Source organism: Xenopus laevis, chromosome 4L (assembly GCF_017654675.1).
Source record: "Xenopus laevis strain J_2021 chromosome 4L, Xenopus_laevis_v10.1, whole genome shotgun sequence".
NCBI classification, from domain to species: Eukaryota; Metazoa; Chordata; class Amphibia; order Anura; family Pipidae; genus Xenopus; species Xenopus laevis.
The window spans coordinates 94,589,103-94,599,191 of record NC_054377.1 but is presented as its reverse complement, the minus strand read 5'-3'; positions in this window follow the sequence as shown (position 1 = coordinate 94,599,191).

Below are 10,089 nucleotides of genomic sequence, written 5' to 3'. Positions count from 1 at the left end.
AAGTTACTTAGTAGTGATGGGCGAATCTGCGCCGTTTTGCTTTGCCGAAAAATTAGCGAAATTCGCGAAACAGCGAAAAATTCACGAAACGGCGCTGGCTTGTGCCCGTTTTTGACGCCGGCGTCCGTTTTTTCGGAAATTTTTTTTTTGACGCCGGCATTTTGCGAATTTATTCGCTGGCGGCGAATCGTGCAAATTCGCCACGAATTCGCAACTGGCGAATAAATTCGCCCATAACTATTACTTGGACATCCCTCCTCTAGTGAAGATGTGTAACAGAATTGTGTGTGGAGAAGGTTAATCAGCTAGGCACTCTAAACTGCCAGACAATGTAAATATAAATAGACCAGCACTCAAATAGCTTGAGGGTAGACAAAAAAGGGCAGATTGACTAATATAGTGTAGTATTTTAAACTATTAATTATGCAACTTTGGGTGGTCACACACTCTATTGAGGGGAAGTGTTCCTTCTCCTTCACCTTTAAGGTTGTTACCAGACAGTGTAAATACAGTCCAAAAAAGTGTTTTGGGAATTTCTAGGTGGGGACTTACAAACGTTTAGTATTTTTTATAAGCCTTCAAATAAAGTATTGGCTTTCACAGACAGTCTGCTCTTACCTCTCCAATGTTTCAAAAGCTCTGTAGGAATGCGCTTAGAATAGTGTAAAATCCTCTTTAAGAATAGAATATATTTAAAAAATTGCACTCACATTTCCACAATCTATAAGCGTATAAAAGAGAGTCCCCGTAGTGCCATAATCCAGACCTTCCACAACGCGGTCGTTGTTATTTTTGCCGTCGTCCTGTCGCAGCTTGTAGTCCTTAGGAACACACGGGTGACGTCACAGCCTGACGCGTTTTATCTTGCGAGGGGGCCCTGGAGTTGGCGAGGTCAGGGGCCCAAGGTGGGTGTGTGCGGGCCCCTGATGGGCCCAGACCCCCAGTCTGACACTGTTGATAAATGCATGGTTATGCATAACATAATACGTGAGTTATAAATTAAATGGCAGTGTATTGGCAACAACCATAACTGTGAAGGGTTTTATGTGGATAACAAACTGCGCAACTCTAAGTAGTGTCATTCAGCAGCTATTAAGCAAATAAACTACTCTCTTGACTAAAAAAAGGGCATTAACTTTAGGCATGAAATAATAATGTTACCTTTTTAAATATCCTGGGAATGCCACACCTTGAGTAATCAGTTCATGTATATTTCACATATTTTTTTAATGTAATGATATGTCTGTAAATATATGTGTGTGTGTGTGTGTGTGTGTGTGTATATATATATATATATATATATATGGGTCATATGAATGGGGGTCATTTGGACAAATTGCACTTGATTAACTCTCTCAATTTATAATATTTAAGGAAGAATTGAAGCCAAAAATTCACCTGGGAGGTACAGAGACTGTAAATGTATTTAACAGAGAAAGCAGCAAACCTATACCTCTGTAATAAATATATATACTGTATAATGTAATGTTGACAACCAACCAAATTTAATAATAATACTGTACCCTTAAGGGTTGGCCAAATTACAATTTATCCATTGACAGCGGATATATTTATAAACCCTGTTTGCATTCATTTTATTTTTCTATAAACGATAATGCTTGCAGCTCAAAGCTCCAAATTTAACTTAAAAGAGAAGATTAAGTTTTAAAACAAAGATTAAAAGGAATTCAAAATTTGAGCGATCTATTGATATTCAGTTAACTTGTTATTTTACCACTAAAGGGAGCAAAGTGAATATCATTAAAGAGGAGCTGTCATAGCTACAAACATGCATCCAAACTGTAGTGAGTATTTTATGAATCTATTTTCCTAATGAGCTTTATGATACGCTTTTTATCATTTTTAAGATGTTAAATGGTTTATTAGTGTCCCAGCATAACCTAGCTTTTTTTTTACTGCTGCAAATAATTCAGGCATGCTAGTCTGAAGCAGTATGAAAAAGAATCAAGGTCTGTTTGTGAAACAGTTTTCTTAAACTATCCTCAATGTCAGATTTTATAGTGCAGTAACAATATTCCTTTAATGTGGCAATAACATGCTGGTACATTTTTCACATTAAGTGAATTTGTTTGAGTCCTGGCATTTCATTAGACAAGAAAAATACAATAGTATAAGTAAACATGCCTGCCACTTGACAAACGTGACTTGAGCTCTGAATTACTGAGAATGCGGCTAAAAGTTACATTATATTGACAGGCTGGAATGGAAAAGACAGAAGTATTGGTACATTGTAGGTGTGTTTAGAGTAGCCCAACATCATATTACTTGTTAAATGTGAGAGTGTTTCTGTTTTTTGAATTCTAAATTGGATCCCTGCAGTCTGTTAAGCATGAGCATATATCTGAATTCTGACATCAGCCAGGCTCTTGTGGATTTACACCACCTTAATATACAGTACCATGCACGAGCTGCACACATTTCGGCAAGCAGGCTGTTAAAACACATTCACGGTGCATTCCTGCTGCCTGCAGATTAAATTGTTTTTACCATGTCTTTCTGCAGTATGTATTGTATTTTCCATTAATGTAATAGAACGGTTATGTGATAGAACTGCTGCTGTTGTTTTCCTCTAGTGACTTCGCTCAAAGCCAACATCTAACAAAAGTGTTTTCACAGCTTAGATTTTTAATGTCTGAGGTTTGAATGTTCAGCTAATTGGAGCAGACCAGAGACAGCTGATATCCAGTATATATAAATCAGCACTGCTAGCTGGCTAGGGGCTGAATTCTTACTATATATTTAATGTTAGATGTCTACTTACAACTACCTCTTAATATGATGTCGATGGCTGATAAACTTGATGGCGTACTCCTCTCTATCCTGAAGTTTTAAATGCTATCTGGTTGCCGGGTTCACAGTTTCCCACATCCAAAAAGCAGATACAAATATTTTTGCCAAGATGGTTGTCCTAGTTAATATTATTAGCAGAGTTGTAACTAGATATTACTGGGCAACACAGCAAATTATTTTTCCCAGTTCCTACCACACTTCAATATATTGGAAAGGATTGAATCTTCCTCTTTGGCTGCTGGTGTCCTAACCATCTGGTTGTGCCAATAAAGCCTGGGTACACCAAGGCCCAGTAAAGCCATTGCCCCAAAAGGACAGCACCTTTAGTGTCGGGGACCAGGTAACCACATGAACGAGGTTAGCTAGAGACAGGGTTATATATGTTATAGACTCTCAAGGAGAGTAAGATAGAGAGTTCAAATAGCAAGAGCAGCTTTGTGCTCCATCAAGGATCTGCAGGGAGTAGCTTCCCAAGGTTCCTAGATTCCCTTTAGTGCAGGGACCACAGTGGATAGGGTGTCAGGCTTAGATTGTTCTCCCTGACCACTCCGCTGGGTGGGATCCGGACCACTTCAAGGTACAGCTGCCTGGGATTCTTATTACTTGACTACAATGCCTATGGGAGTCACATTCCTCAGCTGTGTCATCCTTTCGCTGTCTCAGCACTGCTAATTCCATTTGCATATACCTCATATGACTGTAAGTAAGCCTGAGGACATTTGTCTTGTACAAATAAACTGTTAATCATTTACACAGTTAAATCGGGTTGAAAAAAGACAAAGTCCATCAATTCAACCCCTCCAAATGAAAACCCAGCATCCATACACACACCCCTCCATACTTTCACAAAAATTATATACTTATATCTATACTAACTATAAAGTTTAGTATCACAAGAGTATTTGAAATTATGTCTATCCAAGAAATCATCCAAGCCATTCTTAAAGGCATTAACAGAATCAGCCATTACATCATCACCCGGCAGTGCATTCCACAACCTCACTGTCCTCGTTGTGAAGAACCACCTACCTTGCTTCAAATGAAAGTTCTTTTCTTCTAGTCTGAAAGGATGGCCTCTGGTGCAGTGATCTCTTTATGGGTAAAAAGGTCCCCTGCTATTTGTCTATAATGTCCTCTAATGTACTTGTAAAGTGTAACCATGTCCCCTCTCAAGTGCATTTTTTCCAGAGACAACAACCCCAACCTTGACAGTCTACCCTCATAATTTATGTCTTCCATTCCTCTAAGAAGTTTAGTTGAATGTCTCTGCACTCTCTCCAACTCATTTATATCCCTCTTAAGGACTGGGGTCCAACTGCATACTCCAGCTGAGGCCTTACCAGGGACCTATAAAGAGGCATAATTATGTTTTTATCCCTTGAGTTAATGCCCTTATTTATGCAAGTCAAAACTTTATTTGCTTTAGTATCATCTGCAAAAATAGAAACAGTACTTTCAATGTCAACCTCCAGGTCATTAATAAACAAGCACCAAGGACCAAGTACAGAGCCCTGTGGTACTCCACTAACAACACCGGTCCAATTAGAAAATGTTCCATTTACCACCACTCTTTGTAGTCTATCTTTTAGCCAGTTCTCTATCCAGATACAACGACTATGTTCCAGGCCAACATTCCTTAATTTAACCAGTAACCTTCTGTGTGGCACTGTATCAAATGCTTTAGCAAAGTCTAAGTAAATCACATCCACTGCCATACCAGAGTCGAGGTCCCTGCTTACTTTCTCATAAAAAGAAATTAAGTTATTCTGGCAAGATCTATTACGCATAAAACCATGCTGGCACAAACTCATAGTATTGTTATTTGCTATGAAGTTCAGTATCTTATTTATCCTTTATTAACCCTTCAAAAAGCTTTCCTATCACTGACGTCAGACTAACTGGCCTATAGTTTTGAGGCTGAGAATGGGATCACTTTTTGAATAGTGGCACCACATTAGCAAAATCGTCAGTCTCTTTGAACCATGCCTCAATGAATCCTGAAAAATTAAGTAAAGAGGTTTGGCAATCACAGAACTAAGCTTGCTAGGTACCCTGAGATGAATACCATCTGACCCCGGTCCTTTGTTTGAATTGGGATTATTAATAAGGAAACCTTCAATAACTGGTTCCTCATTTGTGTAGACAGATGAAAAATATGAGTTCAGAATCTGAGCTTTTATTTTGTTCTGATCAACAAGCTTAAAGGTCCCATGCCTTCCTGCTTCATTTTTTTTTACTATTAACATATTTAAAAAATTATTTTCTTTTTACTGCTTGCTGAAATACCCTTTTCCATATCAATTTTAGCTTGCCTTATAGCTTTTTTGCATGATTAATTGGCCTCTTTGTACCTTATAAATGATTCGGCTGTCCCAGCTAACTTCAAAGCCTTAAAACCACGTCTTTTCTTACCCACCTCAACACCAACACTTCTATTGAACCAAAAAGGTTTTGCTTAGCAACGACGTTCCTTGCTTACAATGGGAATATACTGACATGTATATTCATTAAGCAGCATTTTAAAGACTTCACATTTTTGTTCTGTGTTTAACCCTATGAAAAGCATTTCCCACTTAATATGTTGCATAGATGCCCTTATACTGTCAAAGTTTGCACGTCTGAAATTTAGTATTTTAGTTACTCGCTTATAGAATTGCTTCTGCAACAGAATCTCAAAGGAGACCATGTTATTATCACTATTCCCTAAATGCTCATCTACACAAATGCTAGAGATGCATGCAGTATTATTATTTATTACAAGATCCAAAAGAGAGTTATTCCTAGTAGGTTCTTGAACAAGCTGGAATAAAAAGCTCGTTCAAGAACCTACTAGGAATAACTCTCTTTTGGATCTTGTAATAACTAATAATACTGAACTCATCTCTAGTAGCATTTGTTTCATCATAAGAATCTCCTGGTGTCCATCTTTTCCTATGTTTATCGAAAAGTAGCCTGAGAGTTGTAGTTGCACTACATCATCCCTGAAATCTTCCACTTAGCGAAGGCCCTAGCCTGAAGTGTTGAGTCACGTGTAACCCATTCTCCTATCACTAGCTGGACATTAACCCCTTTTTGGTCTGCCTAGCCAAATTAGCGTTACACAGAGAAAAAGGAAACCATTTTTAAATACAGACTATGGGAGATGGCCTTTCTGTAATTCTGAGCTTTTTGGATAACGGGTTTACAGTTAATGGAACCCATACCTTTACCTTGTACTTGATCCAATCTGAGATATAATTAAAATTTATTGGAGGCAAAACAATCCTATTGGGTTCATTTAATGTTTGCATTTTGTTTTTAGTAGACTCAAGGTATGGAATCAAAATTAAGGAAAATTCCTTATCTGGAAATCCCCAGGTATCAAGCATTCTGAATAAAAGGTCCCATACCTGTACTACAGTAATTTAAAATTATACATTTTGTGAAAGCAAACTACCACTTTAAGTTATCTTCCTGAAATATGTGGAACCAATTTCTGCTGGTATTAAAGCACAGAACTTCTGGATACAGTGAAACAATCATCTAATAAAAGCTAAGCCCTTACTCTAACAACCATAATATTTATTATACATTAGACATATCTTGAAATGTATCTTCTTGACCTGGTGTAATGAATTGAATAATTAGATACAGTAGGTATAGGGAGAAGGTACTGTGATTCAGCCATGCCTGAAAGTTTATATTTTATATCTCTATATTCTGCAGAACAATATTAACACGAGTAGCAACATTAACCAGCTCTATTTGAATAACAAAAACTAAACGAAAAATGTATGACTATATGACACCTTAAAATACTGCCATGTTATTTTAAATTGGTAAATTAAAACAAAAATAAACATTTTCGAGCATCTTTAAGGTAAATTTTTTTCATTTGTGCCATGTTGGAAACTATGGATAAAATAGGCAATCAATCATCTGCAATCCATGATACATTCAAACTGGATGGGGTTATTAGTTTTGTGTGTCTCTGTTTAACAAGAACCCTTGTGTGTGGTTGGTTCAGTTGCCCCGGCAATGGAAGGACAGAGACAGGGAACAGAGCGTGTCCAAACAAAAGGGATTCAGATGGGGAGAAAAGGGAAAGTGATAAGATGATGAGGAAGCTGTAGGCAAACACAGGGAAAGATAATAAGAGAATGGAAAGATAGCAAGAGAAAATGAAAAAGACAAATATAGTATGTAAATAAAGAGAAGATGAAATAAAGGTGATTGGGACTGAATGGCAATTAAAAAAGTGCCTTTTCCCTACAAATCCATTAACTTATACTGCAGCAGTTCTGCAACATGGTTTTCTACTTTTGAACGTATTTTATTTTTAAATTTTTGCAGACATTTCAGACCAGCTTTTTGACCTTGCATTAAGCTTCAGCTTTGGATGTCTACTGCTTTGGATTTGTACAGATCGGAGGATGATAAACTCGCCTTTAATATACTTAGCTAGTGGCAATGACATTGTCTTGTCTGTGCTGCCTGTGCCTAACGGGGGATTTAAAGGGAGCTGGAACACAAGAGGATAATGAAAGGAACCAGAAAACAAATATATTGCAGACTAAGGGACAGATTTATGAAAGGTCGATGTAAATTTTTGAATGAAAAATTTTGAATTTCGAGCAATTTGGTGTGTACTTCGACTAGGGAGTAGTCCAAATTCGATTTAAATTTTAAAAAAAATTTAAAAAATTCGAAATTTATCATGTACCATTCACCATCTAAAACCTGCGAATTGCTGTTTTAGCCTATGGGTGACCTCCTAGAACCTATTTGGAGTCAATTGGTGGACTTTGAAAAATCAAAGTTTTTTGGGGGGAAAAACTTAGACTCAAATTCGATCGAATGCGCTATTCCCTCGATTCATACGATTCGAATTTGGCCAAATACAGACCTATTCAATTGAAAACTGACCTATACGACCATCTAAAACCTGCGAATTGCTGTTTTAGCCTATGGGTGACCTCCTAGAACCTATTTGGAGTCAATTGGTGGACTTTGAAAAATCAAAGTTTTTTGGGGGGGAAAAACTTAAATTCGATCGAATGCGATATTCCTTCGATTCGTACGATTCGAATTCGGCCGAATACAGACCTATTCGATTGAAAATTCGATATTCGACCCTCGATAAATATGCTCCTAAATTAAGCTGGTTCAGTTACTAAATCAGGACACACATCATCTAAGCAATGGTTATGCGCAGTGATATTTACTTGTTAAGACATAGGGGGGAATTCACAAAGTGGTGATATTGAGACAAAATAAAAGTAGAGATAAAAATGTTGGATTTCCCACCAAATTCACAAACCTCTATCTCCACTTTTGAGAATTTGTCTTTTAAACAGACAGTTTTCAGATTTTGTCTTTTGCACGACATTTTTATAACATTTTTTCTGAAATTGTCTTTAGTGCTTCCTACACCTGTCAGTCAATTTTTGGGGGAGGGGTTTATTTTACCTAGGAAAATGATATATCATTTTTTTTTCAGGATAACCTGGACTTTCTAAATCTGCCTATATGTTTGTGTAATTCCACTTCTGTAACAAGAGATAAGTGTCTAAACACAAGAAATGCTATTTTGCATAATATAGGGATTTGTATCAGAAATAGGGGTCCGTTTACTAAAGTGCGGTAAATCTGACTTTAAGTTTCCGCATGTTATCGCTGAGAATATTTCTACGCCAGAATAATCGCAGCGACTTAGTTTACTAACCAGCAATGTACTCAGAAGTCATTGTGATCGCTTGCGGTAACTACGTTAACGAACCAGCTTACGTTAGCGGTAATTTTAGCGAGTTGCAAATTTTCTGGTGACAAATTATGTTTTTGCGAATATCTATGCTATAAAATAGTCTTGTTTTATGCCGGTTATTATGGCAATTTTTACTGTGACATTTATGGCCAGAAATGCATCTTCAAAACTCATAAACTTTATTGACTGATGATTATACCATCCAACAACATCACCAGAGTAAGACCAATCAAACATTTATGCATCATATCAACCCTTCTGCCAATAGAATCATAGGAACAAGAAATCATACCAGTCAATCTCTTTGCTTCATAGAAATGTACAGTTTAATGTAGCCAATCACAATGAAACCAAAAAAGCGTAGAAGCTGACGAATCCTTGGACTGTGATGCCGCTGCCAATAATACGCCTCTGAGCTGAAACTGCTGCTGTTGCACCAGATAGAAGCAGAAGCCAAACAATCCTGTCAGCAATAGCTACAGATCTCTCTCCTGTCAGCAAAGAATGATGGGTAAAAAAAGTATTAAGGGATATTTCCTGGCCCTTGCGAATATTCTTGCGTAAATGTAGTCTTTTGCACATTTCGCTGTTTAGTAAACCAGGCCTTAATGTGCACGTAGCGTTATTTTCAGCGAATGCGATAACTGGCGAAAACATATTTTTGTGCAAGAAAATGCGCAAATTTATATTTACTGCAGGTTAGTTAACTGGCGAAAACATATTTGGCAACAAATGTGTCTATATTTTGTGCGAATATTTTTGTCGCGCTTTAGTAAACTGACCCCATAGTTCTTATTATCTTAGGTAAAGTGTCTAATTGCTGCCAAATCTAAAAAAAATGCTTGGGAGTCTTTACTTTTCCTTTAGATAATATATTCACTCAAATTGCTAATATATTAAACTAAAACTAGTAAAATAAAGCAAGTGTGAGTTAAAAAAGTTTGACATATCAAATTGTATAAATTACACTTTTTGTTTAATCCGTGTTTTACTTGTTTTGTTAATGAGGCTTTTGCACCTATAGGGTTAGACAGAAATTTGTGCCCTGACTATAAAATGCTCATCCCTATTAATATAATAACTCCCCAATGGGGCACCGACAAAAGGTGTGAAATGAAGATTGAACCAAAGCAGAACAGTTTATTTTAGAATTGATTTGACACATGGGGAAGAGTTATACTGAGCTTTACTCCATTTTTAAAATGTCGGGAGTAAATGTTGTTTAAAATGTCGTTTTTGCACAATTTTATGTTGTTAGAAAGACATTCATAAAAGTGTCTGTAAACTGTCTTTCTTTCACTAAATAAGAAAAATGGCGGTTGAGTCGGAATTTAGGTGGATTTCTGTTTGTGAATATGGAGAAAGTATTTTACACCAGTTTACCAATTCCCCCCATAGAGTAGCATACATTGTACAAATGTTTATACTGAAATAAAATGTTTATGTTTTGTTTATCCCAATGTCTACTGAATACACTCATTAGGTTTATCAGGGGAAATCTGGGCACACTGGCATTCGCTGCTTATGTAGTCAAT